Here is an 11,951-nt window from a genome sequence, read left to right as displayed (position 1 = left end):
CGCTGCTGAGCTGTGGCCATTTGCAAATATCACTGCATAATATTTTATTATGCGATTAAATTGTCTATATTTCGTTGTAATTAAAGCTATTATTCAACCCTCTCGTCTGTGTTGGAACCCTAACAGAGAGGTACTCTGACCACAGACCAGTCTCTGTCAGTAACCTCCTCTCCTCAGCTTTGCGCAGTGGCAGTGTTGTAGCCTATGAGGTTTATCCGAGGCGCGATTATTGCTAGTTGAAAACTTTACCCAATACCCCGCCTTGACGACATGAAATACAGTCAGCAATGGCAATTTTTGACAGCCTACAAGTAGGCTTCTATGGTGTGAAAATAAAATGAAATTGTTTATGTTTCTGATTGTAATCATGCTGTTGAGTCATAACTCTGTCTTATACCTTTGTGCTGAGAATTTAATGCAAAATATATATTTACACCCCTTCAATAGAGATTGCATTCTATGCACAATAACAAGCTGAATACAAGTAGAGTGTTTTCTAAGAATCGGGTATTTCCTCTGTTCTCGAACTGAAATTGGATTATTTGTCATTGACTTCAATAGTTGACTTAATTGCTGCATACCACAATTTGTATTATTAATGAGGCTGTTAAACAAAGTCCCACCTGCTCTCAGTCACAAACCATTTAGATAGTAATATGTACCTGACACACACAGGAATTTCCAAAGTATTTCATCAGCGCACCACACTCGGCTCACCTCCTCTCCTTTTATCCCAGAGGATGGAGAACTCAGAAAATTCCCTGTTTTAAGAATAATGCTACAAAAGAACTGGAGTTTACGTATTTATTATAAAGAGGCAGAAAATTATTACAAGGCCAGTTCTGGGACTTCTGTCTACAACATCTTATGGATGGATCAGAGAACAAAGGAATCGTCGACTTATATAGATCCTAGGCTCCACCCGACACAGAGGGCCAAAACGCATCCTAATTGTGATATCAGTAATCTTACTATGTGTCACCAAAAAAAACTGGCTTTGACTGGTTCAACTAAGTGATTCTATGGGTGTAAGGCTATCTTGACGTGTAAGCATGTGGCAGCCATCAGTAAACTGCTCACGATAAGGCAGGCGATAAAGGCGGCTGAGCACCTTCCGTTTTTCTTTAGTACTTACCTCTACTTTATGACATAACTAACAACTACATAAACTAGGACACTAGTTGAACATGGTCAGTAAACATCAGCGTATAATTGACAGTAATTGTGCAGAGTGAAAACCCTGACAGAGGTTCATGGATCATGGTTCAGGGACAGCCCATCTGTTCAACATAGTCTTTCTCTCTCTTCAGCGCCACTATTGAAGATTATTAGTTTCAATTCAGGTGTGATCAATACCCTGTCCTGATGACTTGTGGTTTAATCAGTGAAGGTAACTGTTGACGGCATTCAGATAACCCGACTGTATTATTAAAGAAGATAAGCTGGTAATAGTGGTTGTAGCTATACATTGTCTTGATTATGATTAATGTTCCAAGGGAGAAAATACATTTACATTGTGTAGTCTTACAAGTCTTTATCTTTACATTATACAACATACATGACTAAAAAGTAGTGAAGTAAGTAATTTAAATAATTGCGTAGACTAAAACTTAATTTTATGGATTCTGTATTTATCATTGTTTGCGTATCATTCTGTCTACTAATGACTGCTTAAAGATAGAAGCATGCTTATTCAAGATGATGCTGAAAATCTGCTCCATGCCTTCATCACTTGCAGACTAGACTGTTGTAATACCATTCTAGCCGGGTGTCCAAAATAGTCCCTAAAAATCGTATGACTTATTCAGAACGCTGCAGTATGAGTACTGACAAGTACTTGTAAGAGAGACCATAGTTTGGCTTGTCTTCACCAGCAGAATACGACACAAAATCATCCTCTTTACATATAAAACACTGAATGGACTAGCTCCAGCAAATCTAAAGCAGCTCATTGTCCCCTACAACCTGCAGGTGTCTTGTCTTGTTCCAAGAAGCTCTAAAACCAGACTGGGAGGAGGAGTCTTTAGTTCTCAGGCTCTCCTCCTCATAAATCAACACGCTGCTTTAGTCCAAAATACCAACATTGACCATGCCTTCAAAACCAAACCAAACACTTATTTACACTTATAGATAGCATCTGTTTCCACACTCAAAGTTACTGTTTTATTTCCTTTTATTCATTTATTACGTGTATTGTTTGTTTTTATGTGTTTTATCTTGTATTCGAAAGTATCAACTTTATATATTTACAAAGGATGTGCAACCATAGATTGTGCCACCAAATTCAACTGTGGTGACGAGTGGGTCTTAAAATTGGTAAGCAATGCAACTCTAGAATGGTCAACAAACATATATCTTTTTAAATTCAAGTACACCAATTAAGTAAGGATATATTTTTAAGCCTAAAACAGAATAACATCTAATTTTTCAGTCAACGCAAAAATTCCTTTTTTTGACACAAGTACTAGCCAACATGACAGCTGTCAAAAATTGCCATTGCTGACTATATTTCAAGTCATCAAGGCAGGGTATTGGGTAAAGTTTTCAACTAGCAATAATCCGCCTCAGATAAACCTCATAGGCTACGATACTGCCACTGCGCAAAGTTGAGGAGAGGAGGTTACTGATAGAGACTGGTCTGTGGTCAGAGTACCTCTCTGTTAGGGTTCCAACACAGACGAGAGGGTTATAAACAACTTCTTGTTTTACAATAAACCTTATGTCCTTTAATACACTGCTGTTATTCACAATGAGGGTCTTCTGCCCCCTGCTGTTCAGACAGGAACATTACATGTATGAGAGCTTTTTCAGTCAGGTATGTTTTGTTCCTGAAACACATTTTTCTGATTAAATTTCAGTTTTTAAATGTGAACGCAGGTTTGTTATTTTTCTAAGAGTACAGAATGACTGTAAAGATGTGAGTTGTGCTGCTCTGATGTTAGGGACCTTTACAAAGACCCTTGTTTCTGCTAACTTTGGATATTGTGTAATTGTTTAGATGAACTTTTTAAACTTGTATCTATACAGCAAAAACCAACAACTGAGGTTTAAGATCAGATCGGGGTCTTGTTGTAGATGTGTTGTTTTTTTGACAAATAACTCATAAACACAGTGGAAGTCTGCACATGCACTGATGTGAGCACATTGTCTAATGTTTTTAATCTAATGCTGTATGTATGTTAAACAAAAGGTCATTTGAAGACAGAAAGCACAAAGGACTATAAAAAAGCAGGACAATTAACAGAAAGAGGACAGGATGGATGGAGCTGTAGAGAAATGGAGAAGACAGGCAGCAGAAGTCAGCTGTTTTCTTTGTGAAGCATTAAATAATCCCCCAAATCTATCCTCTAAAGATGAGTGAAGAGTCTGAGGGACAGATACACGTGACAGGAGGTTTTAATTTGTAATTACAGCTAAAAGTAAAGGATTACACTAATAGAACTGTTTCCCAAATCACCAAACATGTCACTTGAAATTTGTTCTGTGTCAGCTGCTACAGAGTCGTATATGAATAAATGACCTGACTCCCTTTTTGTCCACACACAGTAAGGCAATATCTTGAAGGAGTGGCTTATATATCACATATTGCATTAATTTGTCAGCACAAATGTATAGGACAGAGTTACAACTCAACAGCATAACTACACTCAGAATTATTAACAAATTCATTTTATTTTCACACCATAGAAGCCTACTTGTAGGCTGTCAAAAATTGCCATTGCTGACTATATTTCGAGTCATCAAGGCGGGGTATTGGGTAAAGTTTTCAACTAGCAATAATCGCGCCTCGGATAAACCTCATAGGCTACAATACTACCACTGCGCAAAGCTGAGAAGAGGAGGTTACTGACAGAGACTGGTCTGTGGTCAGAGTACCTCTCTGTTAGGGTTCCAACACAGAGGGGAGGGTTACGTGTTGTACTTCCATTCACAACGAAACACACGGAATTACCCTTAACGAGAACTTTAGAAATTTCTATCTACAGAGTATTATAGATGATAACACCGCAGTTAGTCGTGTAAAACACATTAAAGTCAACACGGATCGCTATTCTGACACAGCAGCGTTTTTTTTTTTTTACTTCCTGAATGAAACATGTTGTTGCTGGTCTCTAAAAAAATGTTTCATTCAGTCAGCTTAAAATAAAACATCCACATAACGCCAGTCAAATAAATACAAAAGCTTTAAGAATTGTCGGGAACTGTTAAAAAATAAACGGACATAACGTCACTTCCTGTCCGTCTCTGTTAAGGGCTCGGCGGAAACAAGACTGAAAGAGAACATGTCTTAATGTCAGATCCAGCGGCTAAACTACTGTGACCACATGACTGATGGAAACTTTTAATGTTTTTATTTAAAGATAAAAAAAGGCTTATCCAAATGTTTTGTCCTAACAACGTAAAATGAGTAGTGTTCCGTGTAATAAAACATGATTTTGATCCATTGCAAAGTAATTACAGGGTCAATAACACGTGAATTTTATTATTCATTTATATAAAAACTATACTCAACTAGTTTTACTTGTCTTTAAAAGTTAGTTTAAGCTTATGTATTTTATAATATAACTGTAGTTCTTCTATTTGTCCAGAAGATGAAGGTGTTTACCAGATTTTATTTGATGCCCTAACATAAAAGAAATACTAATAATTTTTACAGTCTCCAAACCATGTAGGCTAAAAATCATTGTCACCTAATGGCCTAATTACTGTTGACTTTGGGAGATTTCCTTTTTTTCCTAAATTATAGTTGCTTTTGTAGGTGGGAGTGACAGGTTTCTTGTTGTCCTTTTGAAATCTGACTCAGAACAACAACATGTGAACGATCAACGTGATTTGTAAGTATCTCTTTCTGACTTGTTTTCTATGTTTATAATACCATCAGTGGCACTTTAGTAATGCTTTTATTGATCACAGCTGTCCAGAGCCACCACTGTCATATGTCATCATCTTTAATATATTTTTTTCTACTCTACTTTTTTCCTCTGTCTTTGACCTTATCGTGTTGCCAAGTTTCTCAATTTTTGGCCACTTTCGATGCACGGAGCCTGTGGAATCAGCTGGGGGCACTCTGGGCTCGCGGTGAAGGGGAGGATGAAATCATCTGAGGCAAAAGAACACCCAGTTGTTTCAGTCAGACATTAATAGTCACTTGGAATTCAGATTTTCTTAGAGTGACAACAACATCGGTGTTGTTGTGTGCTTTAGCGCCCTAAAGAGACTCCTAATTTCTGAGCTCTTTGATTAAAAGAAAGAGGTGTTTTAATCAAGGCTGTCTTCTCATTTAGCAGATGAACTCCAAGCCTCCTGTCTCACCCTGTTAACACTTTTTTTTTTTTTTTTTTTTACTTTGAAGGTATGTAAACAGTCTCAATTTTCTCAAATTGTTCATACTTAAGAGTGGGATGAGTGTACCAGCTCTTTTACAGGCACCATCAAAGGCAAAAATGAGGTCCATGACTGTAATGGTAGCATTAACATCAGACTGTATGTCTCTCTGCTCAACATGTTTACTGAATATGTATCATCTACATTCCTGCAATTTAAACATTATTTAGACAAGATTCTGCTCTATAATGTGTTCTTTTTTTTGGTCTGAATTTAAAAAAAAACCCGGCAATATCATTAATTTATCATAGACGTTAATTATTGAAGTCGGCCTGCTTGCAACCACTTCCTAATTCTGGTAATTATAAGGGGAAAAAGTGTCTGATATTTACAGACACATAAAGTGTTTAACTGTCTTGTTCTGATGTAAAATTAAGGCTTTTAAAGATTGCTCTATATTCATTACCTGCCGCCTAAAGCAATCATGTTTTTGGCTGTGTTTTTCTGTGTGTGTGTTCATGCGTCTTGTCTGTTAGCAAAATATCACATGAACCGCCCCACGGATTTTAATGAAACTCTGTGTAAGTAATCATTGGGAGTACATCTCCAAATGGTTGACCTTTGGAGTCAGCCCCATTCAAGATGGCCGCTCCAGCTAAGCAAACTTCGAAAACACAAAAATAGCTACAACTCAGTCAGGTTAACGGACATTGAGCTAAACTTTAGTGTAGTTGTAGCTGAGAGTCATCTCCAACTTATATTCCAAGCACTGACTGATTGCAAAAATTTGTTTTTAAAACTTTGCCATTAACAACTGGAGTCAGCTCTGTCTGTCTGTCTGTCAGCAAAACATCCCATGAACCACTGGATGGATGTCAATGAAACTTACAGAACTCAATCACTGGATGTACATCTACAACTGATTAACTTTTGGAGTAGATCTAATTAAACATGGCCGCCACAGTTAATCAAACTTAGCAAACATAACATAAACATGAGATGATTTTAGCTTAAAACCTTAGCTAACGTACATATCCACTGAGCACAGATCAGACCACAGCAGATTGAGTGTTTTGGCTTCCTGTGTGACCTGCATGCCACCCAGTGATTTCTCCATGTTTTGGATGTAATTATGGTCTCATTCAGACGATATAAGACGAGAACAGATGGAGGTCTTTTTTTTCTGCTTTACTCACCATGGAGTCTGATCTTTCACTGAGCACTCTTAATTTGTGAAACAACATGAGTGATATGGCTTTGTTCCCTGTAAGCGGGAGCTTAATAAATGCCAAACATAAACAAATACCCTGCACAGCATCACAGGACTGGTTCCTTGGTAACCATGTGACAGTGCTCACAATTGCTATGGAAACCAGTTTATCCCCTCTCTGTCTCTGCGTCTCACTCTCTGATATCTTTTTAGGAAATGTGTTAAAGTAAATTTTTTTTCCTGTGGTTTAGCCATATCTTTCCAGATTCTGTTAGGTTGGGGTTGAACGATTGAAGCTCAGAGAGTAATTTTTCCTCACACTTTTAAGGCCTATATTCTTCAAGATGTAGAAATGTTTTTTTTTTTTTTTTTTTGTACCAGTTCAGTGAAGCTTGAGAGCAAAAAAATTCATTGTAAAATTTTACAGAAATAGACTAAACATGCTGAAATATTTACCCAATTTATTTGGTTTACCGCTGTATCAGCATTTGTCAAGCTGTTCATGAGATATTTTGCTAACAGACAAACAAGGTTGAAACCAACAGTTAATGCCACAGTTTTAAACAAATATTTGGTGCAATTAGCAGCACTGGGAGCATGTGACATCAATAACTCTCAGCTACTACCACACCAAATTTTAGCATGATATCTGTAAAAATGACTGAATTACAACCATTCTTTGTATTTTCTAAGGTCAGTTGGCTGGGCCGCCATCTTGAATTGGGTTGACTCCAAATCTTAATCAATTGTAGACGCATATCAAATGATTACTTTCTCCAAGTTTCATTAAAATTGATCTAGTGGTTCATGAAATATTCTGCTGGCAGACAGACACGTGCACACAAGCAGGTACAAGCAAAAGCATCACTGTTTCACCTTTCGGCTGCGGGGAATAATGAATCTATTTCTCTCAATCAGAGGAAATAGAAATGATTTTTAATGATTTTGTTCAAATTTCATGTCGGTGGGCTAATTTGCAGTCGGCTTTTCAGCGGGTCTTTTGTTGTTGATTCTGTTTGGCACATGTGCCACTGCGCGTCCATTTGCCAAATGGAAAACCACGGTTCTCTTCAAAGAGCGGGACATCACAGCAGACTCTTTAAAAAAAAAAGAAAGAAAAAGCAGGTGCGAATCTAAAAGAGATGCTTTGATTTGTGGCCAATTATGAACAGCCTTGTTGTTGCTTCACCTCTGTGATAACACCGTTCCTCTTCTCTCTGGGCTGTGTTCTTTGTGTTATTTTCGGCGGGAAACCAGACGTTTAGGGATTACACGGATGAACACAAAACTCCAAAGTTATCAAGTTATTCAACAGACCCAATTAAACTTGGTCCCATCCTCTAAAGCCATCTCCCTTTTAATCTCTCCGTGCTGTACAAGGGGTTGCCCCCAATTAGTTGCCTTTGGTGACACCCTGACACCGAGGCAGCTATCGTGATTGTATTTCAGCTTCAATTACCTTGAAAACACTTCAAACAAAGGTAAGCAGTCTCTTCCTTTTTGGTGTCTTTTTTTTCTATTCTTCTGAGGGGTGGTGGATTTAAAAGTGTCGTTTATCGTGTTTAAGAAAAGACGAGTTTTACAGTTTGACAATTACTGTCATGTGGGTGGCGGCTTTGTAAAGGCAAAGATAGTTTGTCCCATGTAATGTCACACTGTAGGCTGTATCCTAAATAGACCAACATCTGTTTTTTCTTAAAAAAAACATTTTAAAACACATTTTCCAGTATTTATGATCTTAGATAACACAAATCACATCTACAGAATACAGAACTAAATATATCTATGCAAAAAAAAAATCACCAAACTCTCCACAATTATGTCTATTTGCAGCTTTATACTATCAATATATAGTTATTGCTTGTTTTTTCCTGTTTTTGTGTGTGCGTATTTGTTGGTTTGTTTGTTGTTAGCAAAATAACTCTTCAGAAAGTATTTGTTGGACATACATCTACAGCAATTTAACCATTGAAGTCAACACAGTTTAATATGTGTACCACAAATGACTATACCTGTTTAATTTTAAAGATACTGAGGCTAAATTTGGTGTGGTAGTAGCAGAGCATCCCTCCCAACACATGCTCCGAGAGCGACGTATTCTGCAAGATGTTAGCGTAGTATTTTGGCATCAAATGTAGGAGTCACCTAAGTTCAAGATAGCCACTGCAGCTGAGTGAACTTAGCAAACACAAACATGGATCTAACTCAGTCAGTTTTACGGATATCGATCTAAACTTTGATGTGGTAGTAGCTGAGAGTCACTCCCAGCGTGTCCTTTGAGTGTGAACACAACTCAAGTTCCCACAATACCATTTGAGACTAAACATATTTACAAGATCTGACCCAAATGGCCACATCAACAATATTTATTAAATCTCTGGCATGAAAGACGGTGGCTGATATCTGATCCAAGGAATGCTAGGCCTTTATTTTTTTTAATGAAAGCATCAACAGTGTGGCTTTCATAAACCATTAAATAACATGTAGTCACAGTTGAAACCAGATGTTTACATACACTGTATAGAAAGTCACATCATCATATTTTAATCTCTGACAATGAAATCAGACTAAGCTTTTACTGGATTAGGTTAGATAGGATACCCCACATTACTTCTGTTTGCTAAATGCCCTAATAATAATTACTTCAAAGTCAAATTTGGTAGCTTTGCCTTTAAACTGTACAAGTTGGGTCAGATGTTCTGGGTTTTCTTCCACAAGCTTCTCTCAATCATTTGCTGGAATTTTGTCACTTTTTCTATGGTATTGAGACCAGGGCTTTGTGACGGCCACTCCAAAACAGAATTTACCTAATTTAGCAACATATTGAGGGTCATTGTCCATTTGAAGACCCATTTGTGAATAAGTTTTAACTGCCTGGCTGATTTCTTGATGTGGCTTCAATATTTCCACATAATGTTCTTGTCTCATGATCCCATCTATTTGGGGAGTGAATATTACATATTATATATATATATATATATATATATATATATATATATATATATACTGACTTTTTCAATAGTAAAACACAACATATATACAACACATAACAAGACACATCAGGGTAGGCTCAAAAATATTGGCATTATGTAGAAATGTTCAATTCCTAAGCATGGCATTATTTAAAAAGGGTGATAAAATAATGTACATAACAGTATGATGTTCCACACAAATAATGCTCCCAGCCCTCACAGAATGACTGCACAAGGGTGAAATTAAACAGGTCACAGTCTAAGAACAGGCATTTTTAAGTCGAGGGTTTTGAGAGTGTATTTGTTCAGACTGTTGAGATAAGACAAATGACCCCGAGGGGACATTTAAGATAATTCAATCTAATCTAATTTAATCATTTAGACCCTTTGAGGATAAAGGTTGTAAAAAGCCAGCACTACCTTCTAACAAGAATTTTATTAGTTTTGTCTTCTCTTTATTAAAGGGATCTTTTAACTGCAGTGAAACCTGACGGATGAGATGTTGTATACCAAGACATTAAATGTATTGTAATATATTCCCTGTCATTCCTCCTAATGGGATTCTCTCTCACACCTTTTGTATTTAATCGGCACTATGTTTTCCCAATGTAAGGTAAACCACAGTCACATTTCATTATGTAAAATATATTGAAACTGAAGTCCATAATGACATTTTTATGAGGGGGAGTAAAAGTTACCTTTAATCCTGTTATTGCACTAAGAACATCCTAGACAGTTCAAATCACCACTTTAGAAAAGGGCCCATGCACTTTTGTTTGTAATCTTGTTCAGAATACACCAGAATATCTCTGTGACTGAGCAGAATTTGACCTCCACCTGTCAATCTTTGTCCTTTTCAAACCTAATGCTGCTGATTTTTATCTTCTGTTTTCTTTTTCTTGTCTCTCAGTCATCACAGGGGCTGGATTTTCAGTCACATTTGGAACTGCTGCAGATGAACAGAAACAACAAACCAGCAACTAGAACATGACCCGCTGGGCCTAAAAGCTTTATCAGCAGTCACCTCTTTTCAATCAGTGTTTTCATTTGAAAAATAATGTTTCAAACTCTAATAATAATAACAGTCGAACTCTGACAAAGGTTTTGATTTTCTGACTATATTATGTGGGGAAAAAAGCCCTTATAAAACAAATGCTCTGTGTTGTTCTTGTTTATTTCATATTAACTGAAAGAAGATCCTGGATTTTAAATACAACAATGTGAAAAATGTAAATTACACGCTATTTGAATTGTTTAAAATGTGATGATTGCAAATTAAAAACTGACCCGAACTACAGTCACTAAAGTGATCTGGTTTAAATACAGGGCTTTAAAGTCAATTCAGCAAAAACTAATGATCACTTTTCTATGATTTAAAAAAAACAGAGTTACTGTAAAAGCACAAATAAAGTTCATGTAAAGCAATGCCCAATAATTATGCTAATCACACATAAGAAGTATCACAAATAAAAGAAGTTCAACCTATATTTTCTCACTAATACTTCTCATTACTCATACTGAAAATACTAAACAGGTTTGTAAAGAAAAGCTTTCCCAGAGCTCTCTAATGGATGATGAAACCTGTGATGACTTTGTCCATTCCAGATCTGAAATCTGAAGTCTGTGTGTATAGTAATATTTAAAAACAGCATGTATGGTACTGTACTGGTTGCCAGAAAAGAGACCTGGCAGAGCCCAGCCATCCGGTAGCCTGCAGCTCTTAGAAATAGCTTTTTAAAAGGTACCGGTCTCCCCTGTTTCCTCAGGAACCAGGTGTGTTTAATTGGATTTCTTTGACAATATTATTTCCTGCTTCCAGCCCAAACCTAGTCTGTAGTTTTAACAAGTGTCTCTGTACCATATGGGCTCTTTAATCAGAACTGAACTTCACAGAGAACTTTCAGAGAATTGGAAATTACAATGTGACCAAATGTTGACCCTCCGCCCACTCACCCACACCAATGGTGCAATTCCATGTAATCCCTTCTCAAAACTGAGCTAGACATCATTGAGTTTAACCCTAAAATTCATCAAGTCCAATAGGGAAGTATGTTATGTGTAATGACACAACTAAAGAAAAAAAAATAAAAGAAAAAAAAGAAAGACATCATGGCTAAAGTTTTCTAAAGTCATTTAGTATAACTTCTTTTGTCAGGAGATGAAATCCCCAATGTGCAGACTGCATGAAAGCACGAACAGAGACCCTCTAAGGTTTTCTGACCTTCTTAAATGAAACAGAATTCAGGAAGAGCACGTGTTGAAAGCAGTGAGCTTTACTCTCTAATCCTTGAGAAAATGGCTCCTTTTAAAATCCTATTTTTACCGCAAAGCAGAGCCAAGTGTTGGTCAAAGAAATGAGAAAACGGGTAATATTTCTCTGTGTGAATGAAAAACAGTAGGTCATTTAATGCTAATTTAAACATCTGATTGTTCTGAACAATTGT

General features: G+C 36.9%; 3 non-coding genes across 3 annotated transcripts; 1 reads left to right on the top strand and 2 right to left on the bottom strand.

Moving 5' to 3' along the window:
• Positions 1–175: 175 nt before the first annotated feature.
• On the top strand, positions 176–316 carry LOC112451511. Its single transcript, XR_003040343.1, has one exon. It is a non-coding gene; the product is annotated as a U4 spliceosomal RNA (small nuclear RNA).
• Positions 317–2,468: 2,152 nt separating this feature from the next.
• LOC112451512 lies at positions 2,469–2,608 on the bottom strand. Its single transcript, XR_003040344.1, has one exon. It is a non-coding gene; the product is annotated as a U4 spliceosomal RNA (small nuclear RNA).
• A 1,082-nt stretch (positions 2,609–3,690) lies between these two features.
• Positions 3,691–3,831, bottom strand: LOC112451510. The gene has a single exon (XR_003040342.1). It is a non-coding gene; the product is annotated as a U4 spliceosomal RNA (small nuclear RNA).
• Between the last annotated feature and the right edge of the window lie 8,120 nt (positions 3,832–11,951).

Source organism: Kryptolebias marmoratus, linkage group LG11 (genome assembly GCF_001649575.2).
Source record: "Kryptolebias marmoratus isolate JLee-2015 linkage group LG11, ASM164957v2, whole genome shotgun sequence".
Taxonomy (NCBI): Eukaryota; Metazoa; Chordata; class Actinopteri; order Cyprinodontiformes; family Rivulidae; genus Kryptolebias; species Kryptolebias marmoratus.
The sequence above is the reverse complement of the archived record's forward strand: the minus strand, read 5'-3'. Positions and strand labels throughout refer to the sequence as shown.